Raw genomic sequence first — 10,059 nt, 5'->3', positions numbered from 1 at the left:
AGCAAGGTGGTCAGGAAAGTATGAAAAAAAGATTTCTCATAGAGATTTATCCTCAACTCCATGCACATCTGGGAGCAGGCTGTCCACCATCATCAGACCTTACCCCCAGCATCAGGCCCTCCTACAGCATCAGGCCCCGGTCCAGCATCAGATGTGCCCCCAGCATCAGGCCTTAATCCAGCATCAGACCTTCCCCCAGCATCAGGCCCTCCACCAGCGTCAGACCCTTCCCCAGTGTCAGGCCCTCGTCCATCATCAGGCCCTACTCCAGCATCAGACGCTCCCCCAGCATCAGAACCTAGTCCAGCATCAGACGCTCCCCCAGCATCAGACCTTAGTCCGGTATCAGGCCCTAGTCCACCATCAGGCCCTACTCCAGTCTCAGACCCTTCCACAGCATCAGGCACTCCCCCAACATCAGGTCCTACTCCAGCATCAAGAGCTTCCACCCAGCATCAGGTTCTAGTCCAGTATCAGACCCTCCCCCAGCATCAGACCCTTCCCCAGGAACAGACCCTCGCCAAGTGTCGAACCCTAGTCCACCACCAGGCCCTCCCCCAGCATCAGACCCTCACCGAGTGTCAGACCCTAGTTGAACATCAGGCCTTCCCCCAGCATCAGACCCTTCCCCAGTGTCAGGCCCTCGTCCAGCATCAGGCCCTAGTCCAGCATCAGACATTCCCCCAGCATCAGCCCCTAGTCCAGTATCAGGCCCTCCCCCCACCCTCAGACCCTTCCCCAACCTCCGACCCTTCCCCAGTATCAGGCCCCCCACCTCCAGTATGAGGTGTGGCAGCCCTACTTGTCTGACACTCCTGAACACACTGAGGCAGCCCCAGAGCAGCAGGACGATAGCTCTTGCAGGAGGTGCATTTTTAGGAATCACCTGTGGAGCAGCAGCAGCTGGGGGTTGTTTCAGGTCAAAGAGAGGCAAAGAGGAGGCACTTGTGCAGGACGCAGTGGAGGCTGCGGGCACGTTCCCCAGCTCTGCTTCCTCCCCGTGTGGGCTTTGCTCTCCTGCTCCCATGGTGGTGTCCTTCCAGATTCAAGGTCTCCTTGATATCTCAAGGCCAAGTCCTGAGCTGCGTCCCAGTCCGGCGTGGCAGAGGGCTGGGAACACCCAAGTTCAAGGCCTGAAAAGATCCCAGAGGGAGAGCCCAGCCCGAGTGGGTGGCAGGGCAGGGGATGAGGGTGGCCGCCCACAGAGGGGCCCACAGCAGCACTGGAAGGATAGCAGTGATGCCTTAGCTCACACGGGGACGCTGCCCGGCCTGGCACTCAGAGATCTTCCCACCAGCAGCTCTGGGGACGCAGGAAGCCCGGTGAGTGACACCACGCCACCCGGGCCGTGTGGGTGGGCACTGCTGACCATTGTCTCGGTTTTCATTCCGATTCCAACTGTCCCTCCAAGGGCTGGCCGGCTCCTCTTCCGAACGGCACAGACATTTCCTTTATGTGGGTGACCGCATTCCTGCCTGTCTCTGTGGGCGCGTTGTCGCTCATCCTGTGTCTTTGTCTTTACAACCTGTGCTTGCTGCTCTCCCAGTTTACCTTAGGAGCAGCTCGGATTTTCTGCATTTCTAGTTGTCAGCGTTCACTGGGGCTTTCCAGGTGGTGCTAGGGGTAAAGATCCTGCCTGCCAATGCAACAGATAACAAGAGATGTGGGTTCGATCCCTGGGTCGAGAAAATGCCCTGGAGGAGGGCATGGCAACCCACTCCAGTATTCTTGCCTGGAGAATCACATGGACAGAGGAGGTAGTGGGCTACAGTCCCTGGGGTCACAAAGAGTCAGACACGACTGAAGCAGGTTAGCACACACTCAGGTTTTAGTTCAGCCACTCAGTTGTGTCCGACTTTGCCACTCCATGGACTGCAGACTCCAGGCTTTCCTGTCCTTCACGATCTCCCGGAGTTTGCTCCAACTCATGTCCACTGAAATCATTATGCCATAGAACCGTCTCATTCCTGTTGCATCCACCAGAGAGGTGGCTGGGGCTTGGCAAGTGCCTGGTCCCGCTGCGTGGGTGTGAACCTGCCCTCATCGCTCCCTGACCGCGTGACCATCACTGTGTCCTCCTCTGTAAATCGGGACGGGGCAGCACCTGCTTGGTAAGGGGCACACACAGCGTCTGGTATATAATCAATGCACCATCCATCTCAGCGTTGTATTTATTAACAATAGGGATAGCATTTAATAACCTGCTCCTTCTTCTCTCGTCACTTAACTGTGCTCCAGACCACATCTGCTTTACTTGCTCCTGTAAATCCCACACCCAGCACAAGTAAGACTCAACAAAAAGAAAAAGACCTTTAACTGGCACCCTCGTGCAAACACACACCCCTCCACAGAGGCTGAAGAGGCAGGAACATATGCTGTCCTCAAGGAGAGGAAGCTGAGTGAGATGGGGGCCTAATGATAACCCTGTGTGATGAGGGGACCCCAGGAGGACTTGCGTGGCTATGGGGTGGGGTGGAGGGCATGGGCAGAATCCCTGATGAGCTCCTGTGGATGGGGAAGGTGGCAGGAAGGAGGGGGTCTGTTCCTTGTGGGGTGTCCACAGATTGTACCTCACTCTTCACTGATGAGCACTTAGGCCGTTTCCAAACAAGTGTCACTATTAGGAGGAAACAATCATGGCCCAGCTCCTTCTCAATCAATTTCATAGAATGTTTCTAGCACTGGAGCACAATCATCTGCTTTATTCATTCTATGTTCCGGTCATCCACCCATCCAGCCAGCCATCTGTTCATCGATCCATCCACCCACCCAACCATCCACTCATTAACTCATCAGACCATCTCAGACCCACTGAGAAGACAGATGCCTCCTCCGCTCCTGCTCCCAGGAGGACTCCCAGTGTGAGTGACAGGAGCCTCGTGGGGACAACGGGGGAGACATGCCTGCAGGCCCTCCTCCCTCTGAACGGTGCAGCACCCACCTGGTGCTAACGCCTCCTTGCCGGGGTGCTCAGGCCGGCCCTTTTTCTTCTTGCGAAACAAGCGGCTGATGGAGGACTTGATGCCCTTCTTCTTCGGGGCTTTGTGCAACGAGTCCTGCCTGCTGGTGCTGCTGCTGGGGTTGTTCCCGGGGCTGTCCTGAGAGCCTGTAGAGCTTTGGGGAGAGAAAACGACCTTTAACTGGCACCCTTGTGCAAACACACACCCCTCCACAAGAGCTACTGATAGAAACGGGCACCCAGCAACACCCGCACCTCAACCTCGCAGCAGACAGTGGAGTCTCCTTCACCAAACACGCTCCACACGAGCAATGCAGGCTCCCGGACACAGACAACTGCCCCGGGAAGCTTCTCTGCCTCGAGCTCTCCCCCGAGGAGGGCGTGACTCCAGGCCAGCTGGTGCAGAGGGTGCTCCGACCCTCCCTCAGGGTCGCTGCTCGACAGGTGACAACGCTCCAGGACAAGGCAAGCTCCCCTGCTTTGGGCATTTCTCCCCGCCTCCTGCAGGGTGACCATCCCTGGCCGTGGCAGGACGTAACCACACGTGCCCTCCATCGAGTGCTGCCTGGCTCAGGATGGGAGCTCAGGTGGTGGCCTGAATGAGGACAGTGTCAGTCACAGGAGGGGACAGAATCTCCTGAGAGGAGACCCTTGAGGAAAAGGGAGGGACCCTCAAGAGCAAACCCGAGAGGCACGGGGCCGTCACAGTCAGGAACGTGCCCCAGGCCGGGCAGACCTCTATCAAGAGCAGGAAGAAAGCTCCCACAGGAGTCAATCTGTAGAGAAGGACGTTTTCTAAAATCACTGAGGTCACTGAGCTCTTCTTCCCCAGGACCTGAAGTTCACCACTAAACACAGGCACTGAACCAATGGTATTCCTTTAAAATCATCCTTGCAACTCTTTGAAGACAAGAGGCGCAGGGTTCCTGAAACTGACGATGCGCACACAGGCCGCTTACTTGTGGGTGTCCCTGATGTTCTTGTGGGTGGATGTGTGCAGCGACCCCGTGTGCAGGTGGTCCAGCCGAAGGGACCGCAGTGAGCTGGGGGTCGAGGTTTAACATTTGATGGCGGTCTTGTCATCTCCTACCTCTTCCCGTAAAGCTGGCAGCTGAGGGAGTGAGGTAAGTATAAAATTGGCTAACAATAGACTGTTTTGAAAACAGCAATCACACAGGCTTTACATTATAACCAGACACTTATTTGAAAATCTATAGCTATGCTTTCCCCCAAGTACAAAAAAAACCCTTATTCTAGCTTAATGCCATCTTAAAGGACAGTCTTGTTCAAGGGAAGCAGGACTATGGGGCAGCAAGAGCATGACTGAGTGCAAGAGACCCTGGATGGGAGCCTCCCTGCAGTCAGGCTCCACCCTCCCTGGAATCCAGCAACCAGATGGCCCTGCCAGGCAGGACAGCAGAGCAATGCCGGCCCTGTGAACCCTGCATGGCATGAACTGCCCTGATGAAAGGACTGTGCTCATCACCAGATGCTGCTCAGAAGCACCACAGCGAGAGTAAGAAACCTCTCAGCAAAGCCGTCCAGACCTTTCTGTTTGAAGGAGAAAAAGACACAGCATGTGCCACTACCCAAGATCATTTGTAGTGATGATGCAGGTTACTGGAACCATGACAACAAGAGAAACACCGAAAAGGTACCTAACCCCTCCACGTGAACACCATGTGCCTGGCTCGTATTTCTCGGTAATGTACAGACTGGGGGCTACCCACTGAAGTGCTTACACGCAGTTCGAGTGTCATTCGCTCACAGTTGTTTCCATAAAGCACCCCCAGGTCTTCACTAAGAGATGATCTTGTATCACCCTAGAGGGGTGGGAGGTTCAAAAGTGAGGAGATATATGGATACCTACGGTTGATTCATGTTGAGGTTTGACAGAAAATTCTGTAAAGCAATTATCTTTCAATTAACAAACTAATTAAAAAAAAAAAAAAGAGATGATCTCTCCTGGACTTCCAGCTTTTCTGCTGGTCCTGGGTGTGAGGACAGGAAAGACAGTGTGGGGAACAGATTAACCCCTCAGGGTCGAGACAGGTCCCACTGATCCATCTGGGTGTCGGTTAAGCCAGGGGAAGTTTCAGGAAACATGCATGGCATGTATTTTTATAAACAATGAGTGTGTTGTTTTAAACAACTAACCTGTGTCTTTTTAGTGGGATTCTGTAAAGAATACTGATCCTGTGCAGCCCCACAGGAGCTTGGTGACAACAAAGTGACGTAGTGCAAAGTAGAGCTGAACTCGTTTAACAGCAGCTGGATAAACTGGGCACCCTCCCCTGAGCTCCAACAAGAACCCTCAGACAACAGAAGGCAACAAAGGCTAGAAATTATCCACATGGAACTGAACAGGGATCAATCTCAAATTCAAATTAAAATGAGCATTTATAAAAATCAGAAAACAACAATGAACAGAGCAGGGAAGTGACACACCTGGGTTGACTATGGACTCAGTGGAGACAAACACCTGCCTCAAGGTCAGGGACCACGCCAGCCCCTTCGCCCGGGCCTCCTCCTGAGGAAGGCCTCTGGGTGTGCAGCCTGGCTGCCCTCCCCCAGGAGGGGACCCACCCCACTGGTGCCCACATGGCCAGGATGGGCAGCACCGTGTTCACTTAACAGGAGGGCAAAGTAGGCCACAGAGCGGGCGAGCGGCACACCCAGGTCACCAACCCCAGGGGGACGGCGCTGCTCTGCTGTGCCCAGCAGAAGGGCTCCCAGGCACTGAGCTGCCTGAACTGGAGTGTGGCCACCCCAGTCCTGTGGGAAGCCCCAGGAGTGCTCGGTCAGCGGGCTGGGAGCAGGAGAGGGAAAAGGAAGGCCAGCCCTTGGGGCACTGGACTCCAGCAATAGGGGCTCATCCAAGTGACCCGATGGGAGAGGCAGGAGGCTCCCTCCTGATGCTCCCGCCATCAGGGATGCCGGGATGGACACGAGAGCCTCTGGAGGAAAGCGGGCTGGATGGCACCACGGTTAAGTGTCCAGGCTCTGATCAGATCAGTCCGTACCGCACTGCTGGGTGTGAGAGCCTGGGCAGGGTGCTCGGCCTCGCTGAGCCTCAGTGTCCATGTCTGATGAATGGGGATAGCAGCAGCCTGGACCTCACCTGGGGATGAGATGACAGACTCGGAAAGCATGTGCCCAGTGCACAGAGTCTCCTGCACACTGCTACCCACCATCATTAAATTGGCTTCCCGCAAATCTAACATCTATGGCTCTGACTCAGTCATTTCTTATAAGAAAACACTAACCGGAAATTCCATGGTGGTCCAGAGGTTAAGACTTGGTGCTTTCACTGCCGAGACACTGGTCTGATCCCTGGCTGGGGAACTAAGATCCCATAAGCTGTGGAGCATGGCCAAAAATATAAGTAAAGAAAAATTTTAAAATAATAAATAATACTATGTCTATTATAAACAAGCACGAGATGATCAGAAGGCAAATAAGTGGGAGAAAGGCAAACTGTTACAACTGTCCCAATGAATGACCTATTTCCAACAGAACCATCAGCACATTTTAAGTGGTGGGTGAGTTTCATTACTTCCATTAAAACATCAATTATTCACCAGTACATAACCACACAGTGTTCATTCACGTTAAATGATAAGGACTCTTTAATACTTCACAGAGAAACAAAGGCCTGCTAAATTACTAGTTTACCTTTCGACGCTGCTTCCTTAAATCACTAGGCTGATAGATGCATGCAAAGAAATGAAGAGAAACCAGATTTATTGTGACTTTGAAGCTAAAATTTCAAGACTCAGTACAGGCAAATACAGGAAAGCAAAAATGATGGCAAACATGTAAGTGACATGAAGATTTAGAGAACATGTGACTGGAAACAGAACATTTTTTTGACCACAGATGTTAAATAAGCTATTCAAGATTTACTAGAGAAACACTATAAATTATTACTCAGGAAGATACAATTCTATTACAACATCATGATTTATTAAAGCACAGCATTCTGTACAACAAAGGGCCTTAACAGTTGTCTATTCTCAGCCAAACTTCTCTATAAGTTAGTTTCTCTTAATAAAAAACATGTTATACTTTAAATTAGTAATTGAACTGATGCGGAAGCTACCATAATACCTATTTTAACATTGAACAAATCTAACCACCTATTGGACATTAATGTAAAATCCTGACATAGAATTTGATTTAAAACTTCTCAAAATAAATTCATTAAAGCAGGTTCCCTGTGAAAATATGTAAGAATGAAAGCTAGCATAACAGCAGGTGCAGTCTTTACATTTTATTAACCATAAAAGATACTTTTTAGAAGAGTCTAATAGAGACATTAACTGTGCAAAAGCTGATGAGATTTACAGTCTTAAATACAAGCACCAACACAGAAAGGATATTGTGTCAGTTCAGTTCAGTTGCTCAGTCGTGTCCGACTCTTTGCGACTCCATGGACTGTAGCCTACCGGGCTCCTCTGTCCATGGGATTTTCTGGGCAAGAGTACTGGAGTGGGTTGCCATTTCCTTCTCCAGATCACAGAGATGTTAGGTGACTTAGTTTCAAAGTCTGAAAGCTACTACATGAAAGAGGCAAAAGTTAAACCCAAATCAGTATATAAATCTTTATGACATTTCTTATAACTCTATTTGCTTTCCAAAGGAGTTATACTGACTTAAAATGATATCAGAACCAAAGATAGTCCTCCTTCATTTTTTTGGTGAGAGAACTGGGTAGTTTGAATACCCAACAGGGACTACCATGCCAGGAACCAAATTACTATATTAAACCAATACCCATTCTCATATACCCAATCTAACAGTCTATACCAAATCTCTCCTTACCAGTTAGACTTTGTGTAGTCAGTGGAAGAACAGAAATATTTTATTCAACCTCTACAATATTTTCAAGTATTTGGACTATACAAGTTGCCCTCTACGTTTCAAAATCTATGAATAATCATCTTTCTACAAAATTTCCCAGATTTATGTTAGTTTACTTGGAAGTACTAAATCTTTGCTATAAAATGAAGATTCCAAAACAAGTAGTATTCGATTTGCTGAAAGCACTGTAACAAAGGATTAAAGACTAAAATTAAAAAAAAACAAAAAACTTTAAATTCTATGTACTATGTAGCTACATTAATATTATAATAAGAGAAAATGGTAAAAGCTATCACTTTAAGAGAACTTACTCCAAAAGTACTGTGCCAAATACTTTATAAATGTTTCATTTTGTATAAAGGCTTCATTTTGTATCTTCCAAAGTGTTAACTCTATTTTACAAGCAAAGTGACAATGGTAAGAAAGCTCAAGTAACTTGACCAAAGTAATACAGACAGAAAGTGGTAGCTGCTGCTGCAGTTTATACAATTCCAAAGCTTTTACCTCTTATTGTCACAGTTTACTGCCCCCTAATTCCTATCTGGTAAACATATCTTTGTCCACAATTCTAAAACCATTATTGAAACACATACATAATTATTTAAACCTATTATTAACTATATCCATTAATTTGTCATAGCTTCTAAAGTAAAATAATTAAAAACTGCCTAAAGAATTATCATTAGAAAAATTCAAGTAAGGCAACAGATTTTCATGACGTCCTGAGAGGTCAAGAACAGATAATCCACACAATAAAACCTCTATCACTGCTTGGGAGTTACTGTTCTTAAATTGATGTAAAGATAGTAAGACCAGGATACCATCTTAAGTATTTAAGACAATGTAAATACTGTAAACCCACCAGCCTAAAGGCTGAACCAAAGAACCCATTTTCAAAATCATGTTACCTTCAATATTTACTAAGTGAATTATGAATATTATTCTTATAGTCTGCTCTTTAAAGTCTTATTATCAAATAACAGAAAAGACGTAACCATAACTTGGACAATTTAAACTTCTGAAAGGCTATTACTTGCCCAGTTCCAATGTTTCAAAGTTCTTCATAAAAGAATAGTATCTGAAAACTAAGATGAGTAACATCCCCCAAACATGAAATCTTCAGTCTACCAGAGTCTGAACCCAAAGACGTAACTTTTTAATGTACAAGATGCAGTGAAAAATAACACGTCAGTTGTTCCTGTTGTTTATCAGACACATTCATTAGACTGATTAAAAAGGCAACACAAGAATCATTTTCTACGACATGCCAAATAATAGACGAAGTCTTACCTCCACTGCTAAAACTGCCATCTATTGATCACAGTGATTCAGAAGATTGGGCGTGAAGGCAGTGTTATAAGGTAAATCCTGGCACATCCTCAAGGTAATAGGCTCAAAGAAAACAAACTGTGCTCACCTATATGGCCCACAAACATAGTCAAGGGCCACAGAGAGAAGATGATCCAACTCACAGCCATGCTTTCTCGATTGAAGGGGATTCAGATGATCAGGCCTACTCAATATGTATGTTAGATCTCTGTACACCTGCAGGTCTCAGCTTGACAGTACTTCTTCTATCTTACTGTTAACTTCTTCAAACAGAATGACTCTTTGCACCATCAGAGGTTTGTCAGCTTGGTCTCACAAAAGGCATTTGTTTTTGGTTTCACAATACAGGAAAATGACATCATCTTGCCTCTTCTTTTCATTTTATTACATCGGGTACCATGTGGCCAACGTGTCAAGTTGATCAACCACATTCCCAAACAACAGATTCCATCTTAGAAGAAGAGCTATTTCTTCCTTTGACTGAAATATCTGAAAAATAATTTTTTTTAAAAATGGGAGAAATTAGCAATTTCCTCATAAAATATTACAGGCTTGATATTAAAACTTTGATTAGCTCAGTAAAGTTGCAGGATACAAAATCAGTATACAAAAATCAGTTGTGTTTCTACACACTAACAATCAGCTACTAGAAAGAGAAATTTTAAAATACTGCCTTTGGGACTTTCTGGTGGTCCAGTGATTAAAACTGCACACATCCACTGCTGGAGCTCCAGCGCACCCCCTGGTGGAGAACTGAAATTCCAAGTGCCGGCGTGTGGCTAACAACAATCACAAACTTTGACAAGAGATACAATACTGCCTTACAGACAAAATACATGGGTAATTCAGAAAAAAATATGACAGTTTTTCTACCTTCTCATTCTTGCTATAGATATACCAGAGAATCC

At 47.3% G+C, this 10,059-nt stretch overlaps 2 long non-coding RNA genes across 2 annotated transcripts; both read right to left on the bottom strand.

Annotated features, from left to right (window-relative positions):
- LOC106503309 lies at positions 717-6,267 on the bottom strand. Its single transcript, XR_001296954.2, has 4 exons — positions 6,226-6,267; positions 3,919-4,070; positions 2,942-3,114; positions 717-1,636 (listed from the first exon to the last, which is right to left on the bottom strand). It is a non-coding gene; the product is annotated as an uncharacterized LOC106503309 (long non-coding RNA).
- LOC108638417 lies at positions 6,299-9,634 on the bottom strand. The gene is made up of 3 exons (XR_001919811.1): positions 9,113-9,634; positions 6,635-6,664; positions 6,299-6,319 (listed from the first exon to the last, which is right to left on the bottom strand). It is a non-coding gene; the product is annotated as an uncharacterized LOC108638417 (long non-coding RNA).

This window comes from Capra hircus, chromosome 20 (genome assembly GCF_001704415.2).
Source record: "Capra hircus breed San Clemente chromosome 20, ASM170441v1, whole genome shotgun sequence".
In the NCBI taxonomy this organism is placed as follows: domain Eukaryota; kingdom Metazoa; phylum Chordata; class Mammalia; order Artiodactyla; family Bovidae; genus Capra; species Capra hircus.
This window is presented reverse-complemented; position numbering and strand designations above follow the sequence as displayed.